Source organism: Larus michahellis, chromosome 19, assembly GCF_964199755.1.
Source record: "Larus michahellis chromosome 19, bLarMic1.1, whole genome shotgun sequence".
NCBI classification, from domain to species: domain Eukaryota; kingdom Metazoa; phylum Chordata; class Aves; order Charadriiformes; family Laridae; genus Larus; species Larus michahellis.
Genome location: NC_133914.1, coordinates 6,925,681 through 6,949,595, shown reverse-complemented (window position 1 = coordinate 6,949,595; position 23,915 = coordinate 6,925,681). Strand labels below are relative to the sequence as shown.

At 47.9% G+C, this 23,915-nt stretch overlaps 1 protein-coding gene across 6 annotated transcripts in view; it reads right to left on the bottom strand.

Moving 5' to 3' along the window:
• Positions 1 to 23,915, bottom strand: part of HIVEP3 (HIVEP zinc finger 3) — a 324,947-nt gene that overhangs the window by 208,249 nt on the left and 92,783 nt on the right. For 2 of the 6 annotated variants that reach the window (XM_074563335.1, XM_074563338.1), the window contains exon 2: positions 9,914 to 9,999. The exons of the other annotated variants lie outside the window; for them this stretch is intronic. The gene's annotated coding sequence lies outside the window, so the exon portion shown is untranslated. The remainder of the gene's footprint in view (positions 1 to 9,913; positions 10,000 to 23,915) is intronic. 6 annotated transcript variants of the gene reach the window in all.

Here is a 23,915-nt window from a genome sequence, read left to right as displayed (position 1 = left end):
TTTTGGGACACCACAGTCCCTGACAACACGGCACACGGACCTCTCTCCTCCTGCTTGCTCTTTCACGTAGATTTGTAGGAGCACCAACAGCAGAGGAGGAAACCTTGAGACTACTGGGCTTGCCTCTCTTACCTGTCTGGGTACTGGCATTTAAAGGATCATCTAGAAGCCATTTCTCTTACAACCACGCAAGGGAAAAACATACCAAAAAAAAAAAAGGTTATCTTTTTCCACATATTAAGACATCCACCTTGAAACACATGCACTTGGATGCCTTGAAGGTGCCCCATTAGCTGAAGAGCGGCACAGACTCCAGTCCCTCCATGAGACTTGCTCTGCAGAACCCCTGGCAATATTCTGGCCAAAAACAGACAAAAGAGAGCAACTGGGGGCAGGGAACACCCAGCCCCTTCCACATCCCTTTAAAGCCTGAAGTGCATTTGTTCTACTCACATTTTTTTCTCGTAGGGACTGAAGAAACATCTTCACGGAGACCTACCAACCCACTGAAGTGCCTTTGAGAATGCTCCTCCTCCTCCTTCTCCATGTCCTACTGCTGCCACCAGGAGCCTTTCCTGGCGGTAGCTATGCCGAGGCATTACCACACAGTGTCACACAAGCAACACCACACTTATTTTGCTCTCTGCTTGCTTTGCTTCCTTGCAGGTTTCACACCCACTTGAACATTTGGTCCATTAAATAGGAAGGAAGGACTGAAATCATGCCCAGACACAAACCCATCAAGGGAGGGGAAAAAAAAAACCAAACAGCCACTGTTCCTTAGCTGGAAAATTTTCTTTCTCTGCTGGATAGTTTTTCAAGTTTACAAGTTTGAGCTACGGAGTAATTTTGCAGTTTCGGTGTGTATATCAAACAAGGAAATAGCTTGCTCTCTAAGTCCCTGCTTTATTCAAAGGAACTGAGGATGCGATAAACAGCACTTCCTTGGCAAGCAACACATTGCGCCGGCAGCAAAATCAAAGTCGGAGGTGGCTGAACAGGGTTAAACCTCGGACCATCTCATCAGTGTTTGCAATTTTTTATACTGCAAATGTGTTGTTTTTCCCCAGTTGCTGGATCATATCCCCGAGCAGGAATTCCCAGCTCGCAGATTAGAAAGAATCTTGCAAACCAGCCCCACTCTGTACCCTCGTATATCATCATCATTAGAAAAGTGTGCGCCCACAGAACGAATCCAAAATCTCTCCTCCAAAGATCACGCAGCCTAAAAAGCAGATTCCCCAGCCTGCTCCGGCTGAGCCGCGCTGTCCCAGGGACACAATGGAGCTGTAAAACCAGCCAGGCTTGTAATTGCTTTGCATCACAAATATCCTGAGCAGCCAGACCACACTGGTGAACCTGGCTGTAATGGGAGCAAGAGCAATAAAAGTGTAGAGTACATGTGGGCTACGGTATGAGGAGATGATGGTTATGCTATCGCGCCCTCCGTGCACCACGGTGGCTCAATGAATTCATTATCCCAGCGTCTTTCAATTTGATTTTCCTACACACCACCAGAGAAGCAGGGTTTAAGGGGGCTCTGAATGGACACTGTGAAATTCAGGAGTGGCCCTCAATTATACGGAGAAGCACAGTAAAAAGTGCAGATTCAGAAGAAGATAAGAAGAAGAATGAAGAGGTTAATAAAATCAGCTTGGCAGACAGAAGAAGGAAGCACAGACACATCCTGACATCCTTTTTTTTTTTTAAATTTACAGATTGGGAATAAACTTCACCATCCTTCCAAATGACATCGAATGAGGGGTCAGGAGCCTCAGCGAGCCCTCACTGCAATCATACTGTAAAATCCAGCATCACAAGCTGGCTGATGGCTATGTTTTCCCTTTAAACTCCTGCTTGGAACCTCAGTATGAAAATTTAACTTCTATTGAGTTTCCATCGCACAATAGCGTCTGTATTTCAGAAAGACATAAAACAGCGTGTAAATGCTGCTTGCCCTGAGGAGCCCCAGCAAACCAGGGAAGCAGCAGCCAAGGAAGATACCCAGGTGTGCCAAGCGATGCCCTGATGGAGGAGAGACTCGGGATGGGCCACGGACCCGCACATTCCCAGCTGCCTCGATCGTCTCCACTTTCTAATCTCATCTTTCAGCAAGAGTGCAACGGGCTCGGGCGGTGTTTCATTTAGGAGTTTAATTGGGTCCCTCCTCGCTCGGTGAGCAGAGAGGGGCCGAGGATGCTCCCCTGGCCCCGCACATCCCGGGTGAACGGATGCTCCCGCAAGACGTCACACAGCTTGGTGCCTGGCAATTTGTTTACTTAATCAGATGCAGAGCAATTCGGTGGCGGTGGAGAGGTTTCTATTCCAAGCAAGCAGACAGCAATTAAACGGCCTGACCCACACACCCTCAATTACAGCCGAGCTGCGCAAGGGTCTGTTTACCAGCCCAGTTAACCCGCAATTATGGATCCTTCCACTGAGGCCTCAAACCAGCAAACTTCTTGAAAAATATTTTATTTCCTAGTGAAAATAAAACCAGCACGTTCTGTTACTATCTCAGTTTGTTTATTAAAGGCCTGTCGCCAAGTTGAGGGACCTTTCTCAATATTTTGACCAAGCCCTCTTACGTTACCTGTTCTTACTTAATTTTAACTTTCCCCGAGCATTTTAATCCTGAGTAACACACTGGAGTATTGCGGTGCATTGGGCTGTAAGCCTGGCCAAACACAGATCCCATTGAGAAACCTTCCAGGACAACCCAGAGAACAGGTGAAAATGGTGTGGGGGTATAAGAAACACTCCAGCATCATCACGCTATTCAGAACACGCTTATTTTGCAAAGCTATGGGCAGCTTGAGGTCAAATGCTGTCCCTTCTACAACCACTAACGTGAATCACAGAGCTCAGACCAGCTGGGGAGAGGAGTACAGAATTTTTTGGGGCTCTAATATGCTTTTTTTTCCCCCCTTCAGCCAGAAATACAGTGTGATGGGCATCAAGGCGCGAAACATTTCTCAGCCACTTGGCCGACAGCCACGAGGAATGCTGGCCCGGAGGGGCCTTTACTTCAAAGCTTCACGTATGCCCGAAGACGGGTTTAAAAGTTACATTTTTGCGAAGTCAAGTGCACAAACACCCGGTCACACGGTTTCCAGACATGTGCTGGTGCAGGGCCATCGATCGGCAGGATGGGAACAGGGTTTGCAGAAGCACTGCAGGCTGACAAGCCGTGCACTGACATTGCAGATGAGACACGCAGAGTCCTAGGGAGGCCGGGAAAGCCACTCCAAGCACTCCTGGCTTTCTGACACCCTACAGGAATACTTTTACATATGCAAGAAGTGGTCCGCAGGCACAAGGTTTCGCACCGGGCAGTTAATAGGAATGAATGAATGACACAGGCACTCAGTATTTAACACACATTTCTCCACACTGAGTAGAAATGTAACATGTTGACGTTTTAGAGCTGTGAAATTGTCACAAAAATTGCTGATAACATTAAAACAAGAAATGCTATGGCATTAGCCAGACAAATGCATTATTTCTGCTAAGAAAAGTAAGTGTCAAAATTAAGCCCATTTAGCCGTCAGCTGCAAAGCTTCCATTAAGCCTCAATATTTCCTCACCACGGCAGGCAGAGAGCCAGAAAGATCAACAGATACTAGAGAGGCAGGCAGACACACGAACATCTTGATGTGCCTGCAAAAGGAGCAGATGTGGAGACTGAAAGTCCATACTGTGTCCAGTTCTGGGCTCCCCGGTTCAAAAAGGACAAGGAACTGCTGGAGAGGGGACAGCAAAGGGCTGTGGAGATGCTGAGGGGACTGGAGCATCTCTGTGCTGAGGAAAGGCTGAGAGCCCTGGGGCTGTTCAGCTGGAGAAGAGCAGGCTGAGAGGGGATCTCATCAATGCTCAGCAAGAGCTAAAGGGTGGGTGTCAGGAGGATGGGGCCAGGCTCTTCTCAGTGGGGCCCAGCAACAGGACAAGGGGCAACGGGCACAAACTGGAACATGGGAAGTGCCACCTAAACGTAAGGAGGAACTTCTTTGCTGTGAGGGTGGCAGAGCCCTGGCACAGGCTGCCCAGAGAGGTGGTGGAGTCTCCGTCTCTGGAGACATCCCAAACCCGCCTGGAGGCGTTCCTGTGCCACCTGCTGTGGGTGACCCTGCTCTGGCAGGGCGTTGGACGGGATGATCTCCAGAGGTCCCTTCCCACCCCTGCCAGTCTGGGATTCTGTGGTTGCAACACGGCAGTAGGACTGCAAGAGGATGTTAAAGGTTGTCTGAAACAGGCAGGGGCAAGCCCAGGGAACGGGGAGTGATGGTCAAAGTTTTCTCCCCTCCTTTCCCTGAAAGGACTTCTTTTTTCCCAAAAAAGTACTATCCCCTGTCATATTGAGCATCGCCTTCCCAACAGCTTGTTGCTGGAGGTATGCCCCTAGGTGACTGTCACAGAAAGAGACGTGCCTTGAGAGAGTGAGCTGCAGCCTGGCAGTTAGTACAGCTGAGCAAGCTTGCAGAATCAGTTACTCTAGCTAATTTTTATCACTTTTATATATATATATAAAATTTTATTTTTTAAATAAGACACAGCTCTTTGCTGCAGAGTCAGGGCAGGGCATCTCATCTATCATCGCCCGTCCGTGGGGCTACACAAGGTTCCTTCACCCTGGGTCTCTGCTCCTACATTAGGGAAGACTACGTTCACCCACAGTTTGTGATGCACTTCGGGATCAATAGGTGAAAAGCACAATTACAGTCATTATTTTTATTAAAGGAGGGCTATGAGACAAAACGCTGTAATTATGCGGCATTCCCGAGGAAAACTCTAAAACAATGCAGCTTTCAGTGATGCTGTGAGAGGCTTTGGTGCTATTAGCATAGAGCAGCATAGAAGAATTTTATCTCTCTCATATCTGTGCGCGTAAGCGTGTCCTATCAGATGTGCATGGGTATAACTGAAGATACCCAAGAATGAAAATCCAAAGGAGAAGTTTGACTGACACCGAGAGAGGGCATTAAGAAGAATGATAGAGCAAAACCTAATGGTTTCTAAAGCAATCTATTCTGCTAGTGTGCTGCTAGTGCCTTTTTCTACGCCCCCTTCCACACACACACACACACAAATGCATTCACAAATGCACTGCCACAAAACTAACTGTGCAATGACTCAATGCCAAAGAAAAAAGAAAAGCGCCTTTTATTCATGGCATCTCACATCAATGGCTACTTTATATTAAAATCAAGGCACATGCTTTCCAAACTTAAAAGCTGCAGCGGGGGGAGAAAAAAGACAAGTCTTCCTCCTCTGCCGTTAACACTTTTCTATCCACTGCTGAGAGTTGGCCAGAGGTCTCTGCTGGAGCCACCTGCAGCAGAAGGGCAGGAGAGGGAGGGAGAGCTCAACTTTCCCAGCTGACCTGCCTGCAAAGGAGCACATTTTGATGGCCCTGTGGCTGTGGAACCCTGCCTTGTTATCAGGTGAAAGTCCTTTTCCAACACAGTCACCCCTAAACGGGAAGGAAGATATTCCTGACACAAGTTCAATGAAAAGTGCTGTCACTACGACTCATCCTACCTGCGACCACCGTACCAAAAATGTCCCGAATGACTCCAAATTCCAGTGGTCACGTTTCTGGAGGAGCATCGGGTGACTTGGTAGCTAAAAGCATACCTCCAGACAGACAAAACTCCCGTCACTAATCTCACACGAGAGCTTTAAGCACTTGAAAACCTCATTTATTGGATAAAGCACTGGAGTGTCTCTAAGTAATGTACAGTAGAGGGTTCATTTTACCTTGGCGTAACTGTATGATTTGCTGTTTTCTTTTACTGCTTTTGTGATGCAAATAAATAGCCCCTCCCTCAGAAGATGGAAATATAGTTACAGCCTGCGCGAGGTACTTTTTATTGCTTGGAGCTGTTTTGGTGGTAGGAGTTCTCCTGCCTTGACAGGATTCCCGGCGCAGCGCCGGGGACGCGCTGGCAGCCCCGCGGTAACGGCGGAGGCATCCTCGGGCTGGCGAACTGGAAACCCAGCATCCTGACAGCCTGCTGTCACCATTCCTCAGCACCACTCACAAAAGCGTGGGCTGGATGGCATTACAGCTTTTTTCCCTAGGTTACAGAGTCTAAAGATACAGTAGGAGGGGAAAACAAAACAGTGGGAATACATGGAAAAACAAAATAAGAGCTTTAAGCTGGAGACAAAGAAGCAAAGCTTGCGCTACTGGAGCAGGGATCCAGAAATAGCGTGTGGCAGCAGTCAAAACTTACTCTGAATGTAGTCTAAGCCTTGCAGAAATGCCAGGAAAAATTTTAGACTGCATCCTCCCTCCCCCCCAACCACCACCACCAAAAAGATGACACACAGCACAAGTTCAGTACGTGAGCAGCTGTTGCCGCACAAAGGGGGTCATTTCAGCATCACCCCTTCACAAGGGCTTCCTCACCATAACACTTCTCACACTTGCAGCAACAACCCAACCTCCCAGTCTCGGGAGTTTAGGCTACTTCTGTTATTTATCACCTTCCTTTTGCAGCATTTGAGTGCGGCAGATTTTTTTCTTAGCAGCTTTGCTCTTTCCATCCTAGCACAGACGATACGTGTTAGTTTTTACCTGTGTGGCTCACCCCCTTCCCTAGTTTCACTCCAGTTTGATTTCCCCATATGAGGCATCAGCCCCACCTTGCCCCGCACATCTAGCATCACCCTAGAAGGGACTAAGAGGGACAACCCACCCTTGCTTTTGTCTTCATAGAATCACAGAATCATAGGGTTGGAAGGGCCCTCTGGAGATCATCCCGTCCAACCCCCTGCCACAGCACGGTCACCCACAGCAGGTGGCACAGGAATGCCTCCAGGCGGCTTTGGAATGTCTCCAGAGACGGAGACTCCCCCACCTCTCTGGGCAGCCTGTGCCAGGGCTCTGCCACCCTCACAGCAAAGAAGTTCCTCCTCATGTTGAGGTGGAACTTCCCATGTTCCAGTTTGTGCCCGTTACCCCTTGTCCTGTCACTGGACACCACTGAGAAGAGCCTGGCCCCATCCTCCTGACACCCACCCTTTCAGTATTCATAAGCGTTGATAAGATCCCCCCTCAGATGTCTTTTTTCCAGACTGAAGAGACCCAAATCCCTCAGCCTTTCTTCATAAGAGAGATGTTCCAGTCCCCTCAGCATCTTGGCAGCCCTTTGCCGTCCCCTCTCCAGCAGTTCCCTGTCCTTCTTGACCCGGGGAGCCCAGAATTGGACCCAGCACTCCAGCTGTGGCCTCCCCAGGGCAGAGCAGAGGGGGAGGATGACCTCCCTCCACCTGCTGGCCACACTCTTCTTGATGCACCCCAGGATGCCATTGGCCTTCTTGGCCACAAGGGCATATTGCTGGCTCATGGTCACCCTGTTGTCCACCAGGACTCCCAGGTCTCTTTCCACAGCGCTGCTCTCCAGCATGTCAGCCCCAACCTGTCCTGGTGTGTGGGGCTATGTGTGGGGTGTATGCAGTAAGCATCCTTGCAGATGCTGCTGCTGATGGCAGAGCACTTCTGGGAAGACGACATTAACTAATTTGTGCTCACGAGTAATTCCAGGGCTGCAGAACAACTACAGCTCAGGTACCAACCCTAGCACTGCAAAAGTCAGTGGAGAGGCTTAAAGTAGGGACATTGGCTTTAAAACTCAGATGTATAACTAAGCAGCCTATATTTACACCCTTTCTGTTTCACAATTTGTTTGTTCACTTATTAACATGTGAGCGGAAGCTTCCACCCCACTTTATGGGCAATTAGGAGAGCTGAGGATTCAACCCAAAGCCAATCCACAGGAGCGGAAAACAATTTCATTGCACACTGCTCTGTATATACGTTTTTAGGGTGCTGAAGAAACATTTTTAAAACTCCTACTCTCACCAAACAGCACATTTCCAGACAGCCCCTGCAATCTGTTTAATAATCATCCTACCGAAAGCCCAGTCATTAAAAACCCAGCAAACAGACACCAAATCTTCTTTGCTAAACCATGACAGAGAGATAGCCTAAAACAAAGCAACAAACACACAAAACTACTGAAGCTTTGAACTGAAGCACCCAACAGACTACACTCTTTTTGCAGGACATGATTCAAGTCAATTACATTATAAAAAGAAAATCACATTGTGATACAGAATGAGATTAAGCACCAAAAGTCTTAATAGCAGCTCGGCATCTTCCGAATATCTCAAGAAAGCCACTGCTGGGCTTGGAAGTCATTTTTGTTCAATACTGGCCAGCCCAGGGGCACAGGGGCGATGTTGGGAGGAAGAAATAAATTCACGTCTGAAGATCAAGGGTCTTGCTGTGTAGGTTGACAGCTTCTAAGGTGCTGGAGAGAAAAAACAACGGTAATTAGAGAGCAGTGAGGAGGAGACACAGCTCACACCCCCTGCAACTCTATCAGAGAGTAAAAGAGCACCACTTTGTTGTTGTTGCTGTTACTGAAGATATATATGGACCAGAAATCGTATTTATGCGCAGAAAGGTGGGCTATTCATCATCCCAAAGGATTATAATAATGATGTTTATCACACCAAAATCCCTCTTGCCGGCCAGCAACAGCCCCAGAGTCCATCGGCAAGAAGGCAGCGATCACAGGGCAAAATCACTGATGATGCTTCTCACGGTCCCAAGATTAAAAGGTGACTGCATCAAAAAGCAGCCACCTATTTATTTAGCACTAACAGCAGGCATGGCACGACGGGCGGAAAGGAAAGCAGGCGTAGAGCTAAAAGTCACCGTTATGCAAATACAACTCCAAAAGAAGTGCTCACAGCTGAGTAGAGCAGCTCTGCTCACGGCAGACGCAGCTACACATCAAGATCTTAATGGACAGCAAGAAAGCCTGGAGATGCCCCACCTGCCCCGTAGCAAATACCAGTACAAGGGACTCCAGGAGACTCTTGGAGAAAGAAAAGCGTTCAGAAGGGGAAGACGTAATGTACACAAATGAGATCAGACTTTGCAACTCCAATGAATGAGACTCCACTTTGCTCTATGAGCAGTCACAAATGAGAATCTTGCCCAGAAATATTTGCCAGAAGGCCAGCCCTCTGGCTCCTACCGAGAGCTCGCTTCATCCTTTGGAAGAGCTTTATTACGTAGTCAAGAATGCAAAGACCTTCACCTTCAGAGTATAATTTACTTGAAAGCATCTTTTTGCAATAAACACCCTGTAATTTTTTCCAGCTCTCTCCAACGTGCAAGGTATGCCTCTCAATAAAATATGTGAGAAGGAGAGGAAGAAGATTGCGTGTGATTTGCTGGCAGCTGGACTGTAACGTTTATCAGACAGCAATACCCACGCACTCGCTCATCACACTCCGGCGCGAGAGCCAAGGAGCAGGGTGGAGCGCAGAAATGGCACTCACACCTCACTGCAGAGCAGCACAGAAGGCTGCAACCCCCGGCCAGACACGAGCCATGACACATGCCAACGTTGGAGAACGATGAAGAGATGCTAAATTACACTCTGTTCTTTCTGCCATCCTCTTTCCGTACTCCGCTAGCTCTAAAACTGGCTCCTAAGGGGAAGGTTCCATCTACGTGCTCAGTAGCATCTCCTCCCAGAGGACGGGGCATGTGCAATAAGGTGTTTCAAAAAAACAAAGTTTCCTCTTCGATTTCCAACTGGAATTTCAGCAGAGCATTAAAAGAAAAAAGTCAATGTAATTAGCGAGATGGCACCCAAATTATCCCCACAACTCATTCACATCCACTGGGATCACCTGGCAGGTCATGGGCACGAAGGTCACAGCTACTTGGTGCATCTTCCAGCACAGGCTGCCCAACGGCCACTACTCCCCTTCCTTCTGGTACTCGCTCACAACCAGGGTTTAAATCTCAAATCTACTTCTTTCCTTTTTTAAAATAAATTTCATACTGGGTGTATTTTGTTTGGAAGTAGAAGAAGCGAAGGCTTACTTCATCGTCTGACCCCCGTGCTCTGGCCTTGGGGCTGGGGGGTCTCCAGGGCAGAGACTGGAAAGCATCCAGGAGGTGTTTAAGGTCTGAAAAAAATAATAAATCAAAATCAGTGCCCTCACTACCACCCTGGCCTCTCCCTGTCACTCCCCAGGCAGGTACATCTTTCAGCTGACAGATGGCCTATTCAGAAAGCATTTGAAGATCTCTGCTGAACTTTTAATGAAGATATTTCCAGCATTAGAATTAACACTCCGGGTTCCTTCCACCTGCCTCACCTGGTACCGTGATACCCCTCTGGTACATGTGCAGCAGAGAGACCTGAAAATAAATCAATTAAAGCACACGCACTTGGAAAACAGCTGCACAGTAATTATCACAAAGCCAGAGAAATTAGAAACGAAGAAGGAAAAATCTGCCAAACTTGATTTTGTCCTTGATACAGGTTAAAGTCTGAGTAGCAGGACTCAAAACAACTGCACAAAAGATGCTGCTGTCTAACATTCATGGGCAATTTTAAGGAAGAGAAAGGGGAGGAAGGCAGCAGTAAAGGGTGGCAGCATCACTGCCTGGGTGACACAACTGGGGGTTTGTGTTGGGTCTGAGCAGCTTTACCATGCAGTAAAACACGCTGCCGCGTGGTGCCCTCCCCAGGGAAGGGCATCCCAACCCCATGGGTGCGTTCGAGACAGGCAGAGACAGGAAAGCTCAGAGACTTTGGTGTCGAGGAGAAGGTACCGCATGTCTCACGTCTCCCCTGGCCCTGGTCTCCGCTCCCCCCTGAGCCGCCAGACCCTCCCGGCACCCCGCACTCCTCCATCTGCCACACCTCACACAGCGCCAGGATTTTTCACAGCTCAGGAGCAAAACGTGGCCCTGCTGGAAAATGGAAACAATCAGGAAAAGGGCACTCAGAACAACCTTCTTTTTTTTTTCCCCCAACGCAGATGCAACAGCTTTTTCTTTTTTTTTTTGTGCACCTCGCCTCTAAGCTTGAAAGCTCAGGATGGCTTTGCTGAAGGAGAGCATTTAGCAAATCTCCTTCTCTGGGATGACAATAAACATCCGCTACATCTTGCAGTCAAATGGCTCACAATCTCCAGGCAGTGCTAGGGCAGGCGAGTCTCCAGACCACAGGGCATCACACTAAGAGCGATGCTGCGCCATGGAACATGCCCCGTCTCCTCTCCAGCCAGGGATGGATCTCTTGCTCAGAGCAGCACAAGGAAAACTTGTACAAAGAGGTGTGAAATGATCAGACGGTGTCAAACCAGCCTTTGTTGTGAATATTACAGACATCTCCAAAGCTCTACAGTATTCCTTTGGTTGAAGCTTTGTCGATGCTCGTTTTTAACAGGAGCTGCTGCACAATGCCTTAACTGTGCAGATATGCTTGGAAACCCAAACACCTATGCTACAGGTGTCTTAAAAGATGTCATCTGAAGATGACGGTCTTCACTGATCCCTTTCCGAATATCTCTGGGGATCGTCTCCACAGCAGTGACTGGCAGCTGCAAGAGCAGGGGCACCCGAGCAGCGTCGGGTGATGCCCCACGCTGGTATGCCCACTGTCAGCCTGGCTTGTGTCACTTTGGAGAGTATTTAGATTAATCCAAGATAAAAAGCTGAAATTCTCTTTCAAATTGCATCTCTGAGTCCACCCAGCTCTTTCAAGGGCTCTACTATTAATAAAGTAAGCGGGAACCAGCGTGTCAGGGTTCGTGTGACCCTGTTCCTATAAGCCATTTAACAGCCAGACTCAACCTCCTGGTGGCATAGAAGCAACTGCCATGACACATTTTTAAATGGCTTAATACAGAAATGGGGAAAAAATAATAATTGCCCTATAAAGCATTAAGGCTTTCACTTTAACAGTCTTCCTTATTCCCTTTTTCCCCAGTTTTATAGGAAAACCCCTAATGCTCTTTCAGAGAGTATTACAACTACTAGTAATCTCATCTTGGGGAAGCGAGGGGAGAAAACGCAAGCTGGAAGGGACAGGACCCGATTTCACAACCACTGCTGCTGAAATTCCACCCCCCCCCCCTTTTTTTTTTCCCACCCTCAAAAATGGGGGAGGAGAAAGGAGGAGTAAAACAGAAGGTTCAACTTCTGCTTCTGCTACCAACACTTTTCCCGTCTCTACGTAAGGAAAACAAGTGCCCAAATGACCAGACAGGCTTAGAGCGGCACTGGAGCTCAACCGAGCACTGGACACGGGAGGAAGATCAGCTTCTAAGGAAGATCAGATATAAGGACTGCAAAAGGCAGGAGAAGAAAAAGAATACAACAAGCTGTTGGGCACAAATGCAGATTGCAAATGGCAAAACACTGACTTAGCAAGGGAAAGCACTCCCAAAACCTTTAATATCTTCAGAGACAACAAGACCAGCAGTATTTTGCTATTAGTCCCTTTGTCGCAGGGGCACGGCTGCAGAGGGGCAGCACACGGGGGAGATAAAGCACTAAGCCTTAACTGCGGGGGCATGACAGGCTGGTTTGGGTATGTAAGATGCAACTGCAAATCCTGACTTAATCACAGAATCATAGTGTAGTTTGGGTTGGAAGGGACCTTTACAGGCCACCTAATGCAACCCCCCTGCCCTGGGCAGGGACACCTCCCACTAGACCGTGTTGCTCAAAGCCCCTTACACCAGCTAGGTAGGCATGCCCAGACTGTAACTAGATTTTTAAATAGAAGATACTGTCCCAAGTGAGAACAAATCATGCCTTGGACTAGAAAGAACAGATTTATCCATATAGGTGCATGTGCATACACATACACTCACACCTGAAGATAACCGCCTCCTCTATTTCCTCTGCCCGTCTCCACGCGTTGCCTAAACTTTATCTTCCAGGGTTTTTTTACAGCAAGCAAGCAGGAGCTGACCACCCCCTCCTTTCTGGGAAAATATTTCCTTCTTTGACGTCAGCCGAGGAGAGGAGGACAGCTTTATTTCATCTCCTCATTCCTACTTACATCACCCTGGCTAATGTTGAAGCAACACATTTTCTCCCCTGTATCCATATGCTTTAAATAACAGGAGACAATTACAAGAACCCTTAACCAGACGTTAACAAAAGCTAACAAAATTTTGCTTGCTTAACTTTTGTTGTTTTTATTTCTTTTAATTGTTTTAGTCCCATTCCAAACGGAGGTCTGATTTATTGCCTGTTGCATCTGTCTCTGCTGTTGCTGCCTTTCAAGCGCTTCTTTCCTTTGCAATGAGTACGTTTGGATTATTTCTTCTTCCAGTTAGACTATCTTACGTTTTTTCCAGTTTGAGCCACATCTAGCTGTTTGTTACCCATATTGCTAGGTTTCTGTGTTTCATTATATTATTTTTCTGCTGTTATTATTATTTGTAAAACTTCCTAGCTCTGTCTCATTTGGAACGTACGCTAATGTGCCATTTATCCTTTCTTTCGGACTATTAATTGTGCTGCTAAATACTTCCCTGATTAAAGTGCTTAGCATTAAATTTGAACACTAAGTGCAATATGAAGTTTTTATATGACAAAATCCAAATCCTGCCCTACTGCACATGTCAGTGCTTCGCCCTGAGTGTTTAACAGTTCTTCCCCTTCCTGCGCATTAATTTTGGAACATCACAGATAAAAGACAAATAAATAAATATCAGGACAAAATTAGGATGACAGAATTATAACTGTGTTTAATTTTCTTCTATCTTTAATAAACCACAGCATAATGAGTAGCATCTACGTTGAGGCTTGATGTTTGCGCATTCCTGGATCAATACCAGGAGTAGCTTAAGGAATAAAGGAATTGGAATGTCTAAGGAAAAATAGTGTTTAACAGGTTAAAGATTTCTTCTTAATTTTATCAGAGCTTCTTGACTGACAGCCTGTATCCCCAGTCCAGCTCAATCTCTCTAAATTGAACTGTGAATAGGGAATATGTTAGGAGGGCTGGAGCCCCTCTGCTGTGGGGACAGGCTGAGAGAGCTGGGGGGGTTCAGCCTGGAGAAGAGAAGGCTCCAGGGAGACCTTCCAGGCCCTAAAGGGGCTCCAGGAAAGCTGGGGAGGGACTCTGGATCAGGGAGGGGAGCCATGGGACAAGGGGGAACGGTTTTAAACTGAAAGAGGGGAGATTTAGATGAGATCTGGGGAAGAAATTCTTGGCTGTGAGGGGGGTGAGCCCCTGGCCCAGGTTGCCCAGAGAAGCTGTGGCTGCCCCATCCCTGGAGGGGTTCAAGGCCAGGTTGGACGTGGCTTGGAGCAACCTGGGCTGGTGGGAGGAGTCACTGGGCACGAGGGTGGCACTGGGTGGGCTTTAATGTCCCTTTCAACACAAACCACTCTATGATTCTATGAGATGGCCTTAAAAAGGTCCCCTTCCTCCACTGTAAAAGAGACAGACATCGTTGCTATTACAAGTGAACACACTTCTGAGCATGGGACTCCATTTACACCATTCTGGGCAATTCTGAATAACTAAAAAGTTCCTGGAGTTATAAGGGTATTTTCTACAGTACAGGTCAAATGAAGCAAACAACATTTCCAGGAGAAAGTACTGCTCCTTGCTCCAGATCGGTACCTGCTCAAACGTTAGGCGCAACTTGCGAAAAGCAGCTGGAAAGCTAAATATACATTCACTGAAATCCAAACCTAGGGAGGGTAAAAGGAGAGGCATAAGTGCAAATTAAGACCCAAATAATACAAAGTCAATTTGTATAATTTTTAAGCACAGGATGAAGAGGTAAAGAATAACAATTAAAACAAAAAGCAATCAAAAGGACTTTTTTCACATCGTTTATCAAACATATGACAAACCTGTAAAGTCGCTGACTCTGCACAACAAAAATTATTAAAGAATTCTGTATGTGCCTGGATTTACAGAAAAACTTCCCCGAAGTAAAGCAAACTGGTAAAACTACCAGGGATCAGCCCAGCAGTCAGCACCGACCTGTTTCCATCGCTGTTTGCTATGGGCAGGTCCATGCAATGCTGGACCAGGACATGGCATCGGACATCAGGTACAACGCAACCGCACCTCTGATTTGTGCCGAGATCAGCTCTGTCCGTGCAGCGTGGCTCATTGTTTAACGACATGTGTCTTTCTGAAGGCACCAAGGACTCCTCGCACGGCACTGAGGAGCCAAGCTTCACGGTATCCTCCTCTACCCTCACCTCCCCCCAGCCCCACCGTCGCGTCCCCACCTTCCGCGCAGCATCCAGAGAGCATCTTCCCTCCAGGCCTGCCTCTATCCCAGGAACAAAGCAGCGCTGTTAATTTTATTCAGCTTTCAAAGCAATACAGACTCTCTGCCTGAAATCCTCCTCAGCTTGTGTCAGGGAAACCACGGTCCCGTCTTTAGTCAGTTTTTCTAGTTGAACTGATGCGCCCACAGAATTAACACAAATAAACCAGACTGATGGGCCAGAAGCGTTTTTGTAAGACACAAGGCAACCGTGCCACCTTGCTGGTGCAGTATCTACACTAAGATAATAAATCCCAAATCCCTTGCAAAATGCCTCAGTAGTAGGACAGACACTCCTGCCCCTTGGGACAAGCATTCTCCCGAAATTTAAGAGCATGGTCCCCACGGAGAGAATAACTGCTCTGAGCTGAGCGAACAGCTACCAGTGGAAGGGGCAAACCAAAAGTATGAAAACTGCTTTTCCAGCCTGCGCGTCTCCATCTGGAACAGGTTTTTGTGCGGCTGCTGGTTCAAGCGTTCGCTGTCCCCATCCCACAATCCCGGGCTCGACACAGCAAACCCCGCTCCGCTCTGCCTTCCTCCCAGTGTCGGCAGAACCAACAAGAAACAGAGTCAAACACGCAGCCCGCGGGGAGGAGAATAATAACGGGCAGCTAATTTACAAATAACCCCGTTTCTAATCATTCCCTAATAATTACCAGCTGCACCAAAAAATTTTAATCTTCTAGCATGCAGCAATTAAATGTCTCCGAAGAAAATAGCTACACAATAGGTTGGAAAGCTGTTAAAAAACCCCAGCATTTAATTCCGCTGTTGTTGGGTGGGTGAGGCTGGGATTGAAGCAAGCTGCCGTGACCAGGCGGGAGCAGGGGAGAGCAGAGGAACCGCAGCAGCGCCGGAGGGACAGCATGGGGGAACGGTGGCAACGAGGTGTCTGGACCAGGGCTGGGAGGACGGCACGGCATCACCAGCCACCAGGCAGGGAAAGGGCAAAGAAAACGAGAGGGAAAAGAGGAAAAAACAAGTGTCACCCCCTTCGCAGTGACAGGTAAAGAGCTGTCACCACCTCCTCGCAGGCAACACCCAGTGGAGCATCATGCGACAGATGATCATTTATTATTCTCATACAGGTTTATCTGTTGACACTTAATGGCTGTTGGTTTTTTGTTGGTTTTTTTTTCTTTTTTATCATTTGGATTTATAACTCTTTGTGAAAAACCTTCTATGAATTCCAAATAATCTATACAGAGTGCCAAGCAGCCTGAGATAAATTATTCATGACAGGATTGATTTCACAGGTATGAGATATATATATATTTTTATATATAACTTAACAATTTCACGTCTATATCTTGCAAAGGTTGCTGTATAAATATAGTGCGATGCTCACAACATGAGACACTTCAGAAAAATGAAATAAAGCTATTCGGTTGTAAACGAAGAAGAAAAAGAAACCCCCGACAACGTCGCCACACAAATCACCTTTATAGCTTCCAGAAATTTAGTGACAACGTGCTTCTGACACTTCTACTTTATCCACATGGATCCTGCCCAGACTTCAATCTTCCCCTTTGGTTACTCTCACCCTCTTTTATGCTCTCTGAAACCGGTCTGATTTTATCATGGTTCGTTTTCTGTATGAGTATGGAAAGAGAAATTGTTTTATTTTGGCAATATTATTTCCACCGGCATATTAAACATAAAATCTAAAAAAAAGTGGAAATCACCCTAACGAGTTGCTAAAAGCAAATCATAAATAGGTTCTTCATAGAAGTAAGTTTTACCATTTAAAAAGCACTATACAAAGTTATTTCACACAGCTCAGTTAAACAGTAAAGCCTCGTAAAAGACACGACTTTATCAGGGTAAACGCAGTTCTTCAGCGTAAAGGGCAAACACGGCAAGCGCGGTGGGTAACGCTCTCAGGAAGCAGCCATCTCCAAGAAAAATGCTCGGGAGCGCAGACTTCTCCTACCATGCACTGACTTCACGGTTTTTATAGAAAAGTGTTTTACAACGAATTTTCATGCTCATAAAAACGGTGCCAGAACGAACGTCTTTGCAAAGCAAAATTCCCATCCTGGGGATCCTTAATCCCCTCTCCACCGCAAAGACTGGAAACTCGCCTCCAAGTCCAAGCCCACGTTCACTCCAAAAAGTAACAGTAAAAACGCATTGCAGAAGCTGTTAGAGTTTCTTTACTTTAGGATCAGACATGTTTAATCCAAGTTTACAAGGATGAAGGGTTTTCCCTCAGAATCCAAAGGCTGTAGACCTCCCGCCAGGATCCGAGGGCAAAGCTGGGTTCTTCACGCCACCTTGCATATCCTCATTGCTCATTTAGTACTAGATCTGTGAGTCCGTTCACACTCTCTTCTCTACCAGGACAATCAAAATGCTTAAAAATCCTGAAATCTTATAAAATAACTCTGCTGATAACGTAGAGCAGCTGCTCCGGCTCCCGCAGATGAGGTACGTCACCATTGCAGAGGCAAAGTATGTAACAGCGAGAAGCATTTCTGCTAGTGAAGCCAATTTAAAAATCTTTGCACAGATGAGGTAACATTTATTCAAAATGCACATTACCGACATAAATTCAAGCACGATTTGAACAGGAAAACCTATTTATGTAACTTCTTTCAGCACAGTTATTCATAAAACTCTTAAAGCTTGAAACCGAAGCAGATCACTGAGCTTTCAATGAAGGCAAGTCTCTGGTTTGGCATTTTTTCCCCTCAAATTAAGTACAATTTAATCCTTCAAGTAGTCCTAAATGGGGTCTTAATCAGCTCTCCCGAGCCAGCATCACTCAGGATGGATGGCACCAAAGCCAGTCCCACTTAAATGCCATTGGACAGACCAGGATCCAACGAACTGGTGACATCAGGCCACCTAGGTGAAATTATACCCACCACAAAGCATAGAATCCGTGAATGCTTTGGGTTGAAGAGACCCTAAAGATCACCCAGTGCCCCTCCCTGCCCTGGGCAGGGACACCTCCCACCAGACCACATTGCTCCAAGCCCCGTCCAACCTGGCCTTGAACCCCTCCAGGGATGGGGCAGCCACAGCTTCTCTGGGCAACCTGGGCCAGGGGCTCACCGCCCTCACAGCAAAGAATTTCTGCCTCAGATCTCATCCGAATCTCCCCTCTTCCAGTTTGAAACCATTCCCCCTCATCCTATGGCTCCCCTCCCTGATCCAGAGTCCCTCCCCAGCTTTCCTGGAACCCCTTTAGGGACTGGAAGGGGATCTACGGTCTCCCTGGAGCCTTCTCTTCTCCAGGATGAAAAACCTCAACTCTCTCAGCCTGTCCTCCCAGCAGAGGGGCTCCAGCCTTCTGAGCATCTTCGTGTACTCCTCTGGACCCGCTCCAACAAATATTCTGAAAAGCATTCCCCTGGCTGATTGCTGTCAGTGGGTCACGCTCTGACACGCATACGTGAACTGATCCATAAAGAAACAGCAACGACAACAAAAAAAATCTCTGCTTGAGATCTCTTTCCAACTTGGGCCAATTCTGCTGTAAAATTCCCCACTATGCACGCAGCAAATTGATGAACAAGGGCCCAGGTACCACACCGAAACTGCATCTTGAAGGGCAGCACTAATCCAACCTGAGCTCACCCTCCTGGCTCTAAGTTGCTTAAAACTTTGGGTAATTTTCAGTTTGGTGGCGAGTACATAATTTCTCCTCTTCTCTGACCCCTCTCTCTCAAGTGCAACCTCAGTTGACCCACAAGCGGTGCACCACCCAAAAGCCAAACCTGGTAGACCCACATCCTGACCATCCTGCTGGCCCTTGCGAATGGATCCACTGGGAATTACTGCAGAACCACAGCCTGTAGTTTCTTTCCTTTAGTTTATGCATTTCTTACAACCAAGGTTTTCATCCTTGATACATGAATCGGCCCACACCCCGTCTAGGTATCTCCGTCTGGTTTTGGATCTGGTCTCCTACTTTGAAGACCTGCACTTCTCCTTGCAGGCAGTGACTGCTGGTCCTGCAGCGTCCCAGCTGATGCTCCACCCTGCACCCATCCTGCCCTGCACCCATCCTGTGCCCAGGGACCACACCAGAAGTTCAGACCTTCGCTGCTGTGAACAGTGCCATTAACGGGTCAGGGGCTCTGAGTCCACATGGGCTTTGGTGGGAGTTTGAAACACACCACAACTCCTGGAATCACCATCTGTTAATGCCCCCAATTAGAGGGATACAGACAAGCAGATTAAATTAGGTAGGCAAACAGAAAGGCTGCAGGAGACTTATCGCTAAATACAATTACCTCTACTTGAAAAAACAAACCACTGCCAAGTCTGCAGTTGCTAGTACAGAAATCTGACTTGAATACAAAAATAAAGACCAGTAATGATCAGGAAAATTAACATCTAGCAGTACATTTCTCAGAGCCCTCATCAGCAACCGACTTTCACAGTTCTCTGGAAGCACAACTTTCAGCCTCACCTCTCCAAACATGCTGAAAGATGCTGCCGCTGTCCTCTTTTTAAAAATATGTTAGAGCTGTCAATATTAAAGGGTGCTCCAAAGAAAGTGCAAGACAAAAGAACACCTATCTCTGTGCAGGAGCCAAGGCAAAGAGAGATAAGGGACTATGTGAAAAAATCAGGATACAGAAAGATATAGCAAGCATTTAAGTGAAGACGCAGCACGGTGCAGCAAGCCTAATCACTAACAGCATGCTGCAATTTTTCCTTTAGTATTGAAACAATTTGCTTGTCAATATTTTGTTTTGGCTTATGATTTTATTAAATGTTGCAACAATAAGCTATGCTTCCAGTAAGTGTGGAAATTAATGAGTCAGACCCTGGACAAGAGCAGAAAAATCTGAGGCCAGTTGCCACTTCTGCGATGGATCCGGTTCACAGCCTGGGACTGATCCAGCCACGCACTGAGCACCTTCAGCTCACGGCTTTGGCAGAGCAAGAGCGGACACACAGCTCCAGGCTCTGGGCACCCAGACCCTCTGCAGAGCCAACGGGTACTAATTAAACACCAGCCCCATCGTGCCCTGGCACAGCGGCAGCACCCACTGCTGGGTGCCGCGGAGGCACTTAGTGACAAGCACCCAACCTTGGATTCAAAGTCACAGAATCATAGAGTGGTTCGGGTTGGAAGGGACCTTAAAAATCATCTCGTTCCAACCTCCCTGCCCTGGGCAGGGACACCTCCCACCAGACCATGTTCCTCCAAGCCCCCCTTGTCCAAGTAGAACAAGTTGCTACTTGTTCAAGTCCAACTTGGCCTTGAACCCCTCCAGGGATGGGGCAGCCACAGCTTCTCTGGGCAACCTGCGCCAGGGGCTCACCACCCTCACAGCCAAGAACTTCTTCCTAGGATCTAATCTAAGTCTCCCTTCCTTCAATTTGAAACCGTTACCCCATGTCCTATCATTACACTCCCTCATCCAGAGTCCCTCCCCAGCTTTCCTGGAGTCCCCAGGCACCAAACCAGCCCCCAAGCACAAGCGAAGGCACAGCCGTGGCACGGTGTGGGGGCCTGGCCCTGGGATCCCATGGTCCCACCATGCCAACAGACAAGGCTTGCAGAGCACCCAGCCATCACAAACAGCTCTCTGGGCAAAACATAAGGCCCCCAAACACAAGACCGGCTGCTGGTTCAATGCAAACCCACAAAGAGTTTCTTGCTCTCAGACAGCTGAACATCAGCACAGTTAAGAGCAACATAAAAATAAAGAACAAAGAAATCTATTGCCTGGGCTGAGTGCAAGCGCTCAGTGCTTAACTCCAAAAAACTACTACTCTAAACTGAGTGGGTTTCGTGCTGGAAAAGGCTAGCTCGAAATGGCTCACTAACAGAACAACCCCCCCACCCCATTTCCAAAGGAATAAGGAGTGCTGAACAGCAAATACAACAACAATTTCTCATTAATTAAAAACAGTGCAGCTTCTACAAAAATTACAGACAGATGGATAAACAAAAACAATAAAGGAAGAACAGTAGTAATAATTGTCAAACACTTGAAGGAAAGAGGAGGAAATGGATGCACGCCTTGTTTTTCAAGGAGGGGAGAGACGGCTGGAGCCAGAGCAAGCAGGGGAGGCTGCAGGTGAGCGATGCTGCCAACCTCGGGCACGGAGACAGCACTCGCGGGCACCGGGTGGTTTGGAAATGCTGTCAGTGGTGGCTAAAGAAAGAGACTTTGGCTATAAAAGGGGCCATTTCTATTCTGAACACTATGAATAAACACAGCTCGCTTAAAGAATCCAGGCAAGGAAGGAGGCACAGGTGGAAAAAGCTGTAGACGAGCCCTAAGCAGGAAACAACCATCAATGCTCAGCAACAGCTGAAGGGTGGGTGTCAGGAGGATGGGGCCAGGCTCTTCTCAGTGGTGCCCAGTGACAGGACAAGGGGCAACAGGCACAAACTGGAACATGGGAAGTTCCACCTAAACATGAGGAGGAACTTTGCTGTGAGGGTGGCAGAGCCCTGGCACAGGCTGCCCAGAGAGATGGGGGAGTCCCCGTCTCTGGAGATTTTCAAATCCTGCCTGGAGGCGTTCCTGTGCCACCTGCTGTGGGTGACCCTGCTCTGGCAGGGGGTTGGATGGGATGATCTCCAGAGGGCCCTTCCAACTCTGATCATTCTGTGATCCTGTTACCCTCCAATAATCCGGTGCAAAAGCAACCCCCACAGAAGCAGCCCAGCAGCCTGCCGACGCACAGGATGGGAAACAAAAAGGTTTCCCCATGTCCCCCAGATCCCCAACACGGCACACGCAGCGTGAGACCCTGGCACATAAAGAGGATTTGGGTTTTTTTCCGGGGTGCTGCTCAATGCATGCATCTCTCCCTGCGTGGAAAACACAGAGCGATGCTCACGCCTGGTCCCGGTTGGGAGGGGACAACCACAGGCACCTTTCCCTGCAGCCAGCCCCCAGAAGACGACAGTTGTGGTCGCTCATGGGAGCCAGGGCTGTACTTCCCAGAGCAGGGGATACGATGGCTTTCCCTCCAGTCTGGGCTGAAATACAGTGTCTGAGATTTCTTCAGCCTGTTTTGCAGCCTGGCGATGGTTTTTGTTCTTTTTGGATAAACTTCAGTAGGAAACAAATCTTTTAACAGCCTTTAAATCTCTCACCCTCCACGGCAAGGACGGTTCCAGTTGGTGAATCATCCCAGCTGCCGAGCTACATCCCGTGGCACGGGACAACCCTGGCCTTGGGGAACAGCAAGCAGAAAGCTGAAAATGCTGGATGAAAAGGATGGATGGACAGCCTTGGGACACCAGACACCTCGGCCAGGTTCCTTGCCAGGGGGGGAAATATGTACAGATCTGATTTCGTGTGCAGGAGGGCCAGGCTGCCCCGGGACAGCTTTGACAATGTGAGAGGATGAAGAGAAGAGTGGGAAAACTGAGCACGAGTTTAGGTCTACTGCCAGGATAAACTGGAAAATCGGGAGTAACTTTCTTCAATGCAAAAGTCTCCAGAGAGTCAAAACTGTCAGTTTTGAACACTGAACCCCCACAGACCTCATTTACCCTTTCCTGCCCTTTATTTGAACATATTTTAGTAGCATGGGGAAAAAACCTGAATCATCCCAGAGCCTACATCTGCCAGAGCCTTTGGAGCTCAGGCTTCAATGTGCTGCCACCAGGAAAGGAGGAAAGAAATTGAAAAATGTGAAAAAAATGAGACAAAGCAAAAAAAAAAAAAAAAAAATCAAAACAAGAAAACCCCACAAAACAAAACAAAAACAAAAAAAAACCCAACAAAACAAAAACACAAAAAACACATGGAAAGACGGAGGAAGGATGGCAGCGTAACAGCTACCAACTACAGCCAAGAGATCTGCCATGGATCTGCAGAATCAGGCCTTACCCATGGGGTTTTTCAAGGGCATCCCACTTGCCTGGCTGCCGTCAAGTCCCTCCCATGGCGCTGGCACAGGATGGCAAAGCGCCTGGCACACACGGCCGCTGGAACGGGGACAGCCACTCCTGCAGAGCTGTCTTTTTTGGTGCTTTTCTCCAGGGCTTCACCTCGCTCACACGTGCGGAGGTGTGGCAGCCATCCCCTCCAGAAGACCCAGCAGTAAGATGAGGGATTCGGCTTCCAGCCCAATGAGCAAAGGACAAATGGCAAAGCCTGTGGGACATACTGCAGTCGGCTGGAGGAGGTTTGCATCCCTACATTAGTGCCGTCATAGCCTTTGGACCGATATGGAAACCGAGGCACAGAGCTGACTGACATGCTGAGCATCACAGGTAGGATAAGACAGAAATCCTTACTCCTCATCTTTGTTACGCTGACGCAAAACACTCCATTGTGACACAGTTTTTCATAAAATGCAGTTGTTCCCAGTCATTAGACCCATCAACTGGCTGCTGCTCTTCTACAGGAGGCATTCACAGAAGGACAGAATCGTAGGGTTGGAAGGGCCCTCTGGAGATCATCCCATCCAACCCCCGGCCACAGCAGGGTCACCCACAGCAGGTGGCACAGGAACGCCTCCAGGCGGCTTTGGAATGTCTCTAGAGACGGAGACTCCCCCACCTCTCTGGGCAGCCTGTGCCAGGGCTCTGCCATCCTCACAGCAAAGAAGTTCCTCCTCATGTTGAGGTGGAACTTCCCATGTTCCAGTTTGTGCCCATTGCCCCTTGTCCTGTCGCTGGGCACCACTGAGAAGAGCCTGGCCCCATCCTCCTGACACCCACCCTTTCAGTATTTATAAGTGTTGATAAGATCCCCCCTCAGTCGTCTTTTTTCCAGACTGAAGAGACCCAAATCCCTCAGCCTTTCTTCATCAGAGAGGTGTTCCAGTCCCTCAGCATCTCC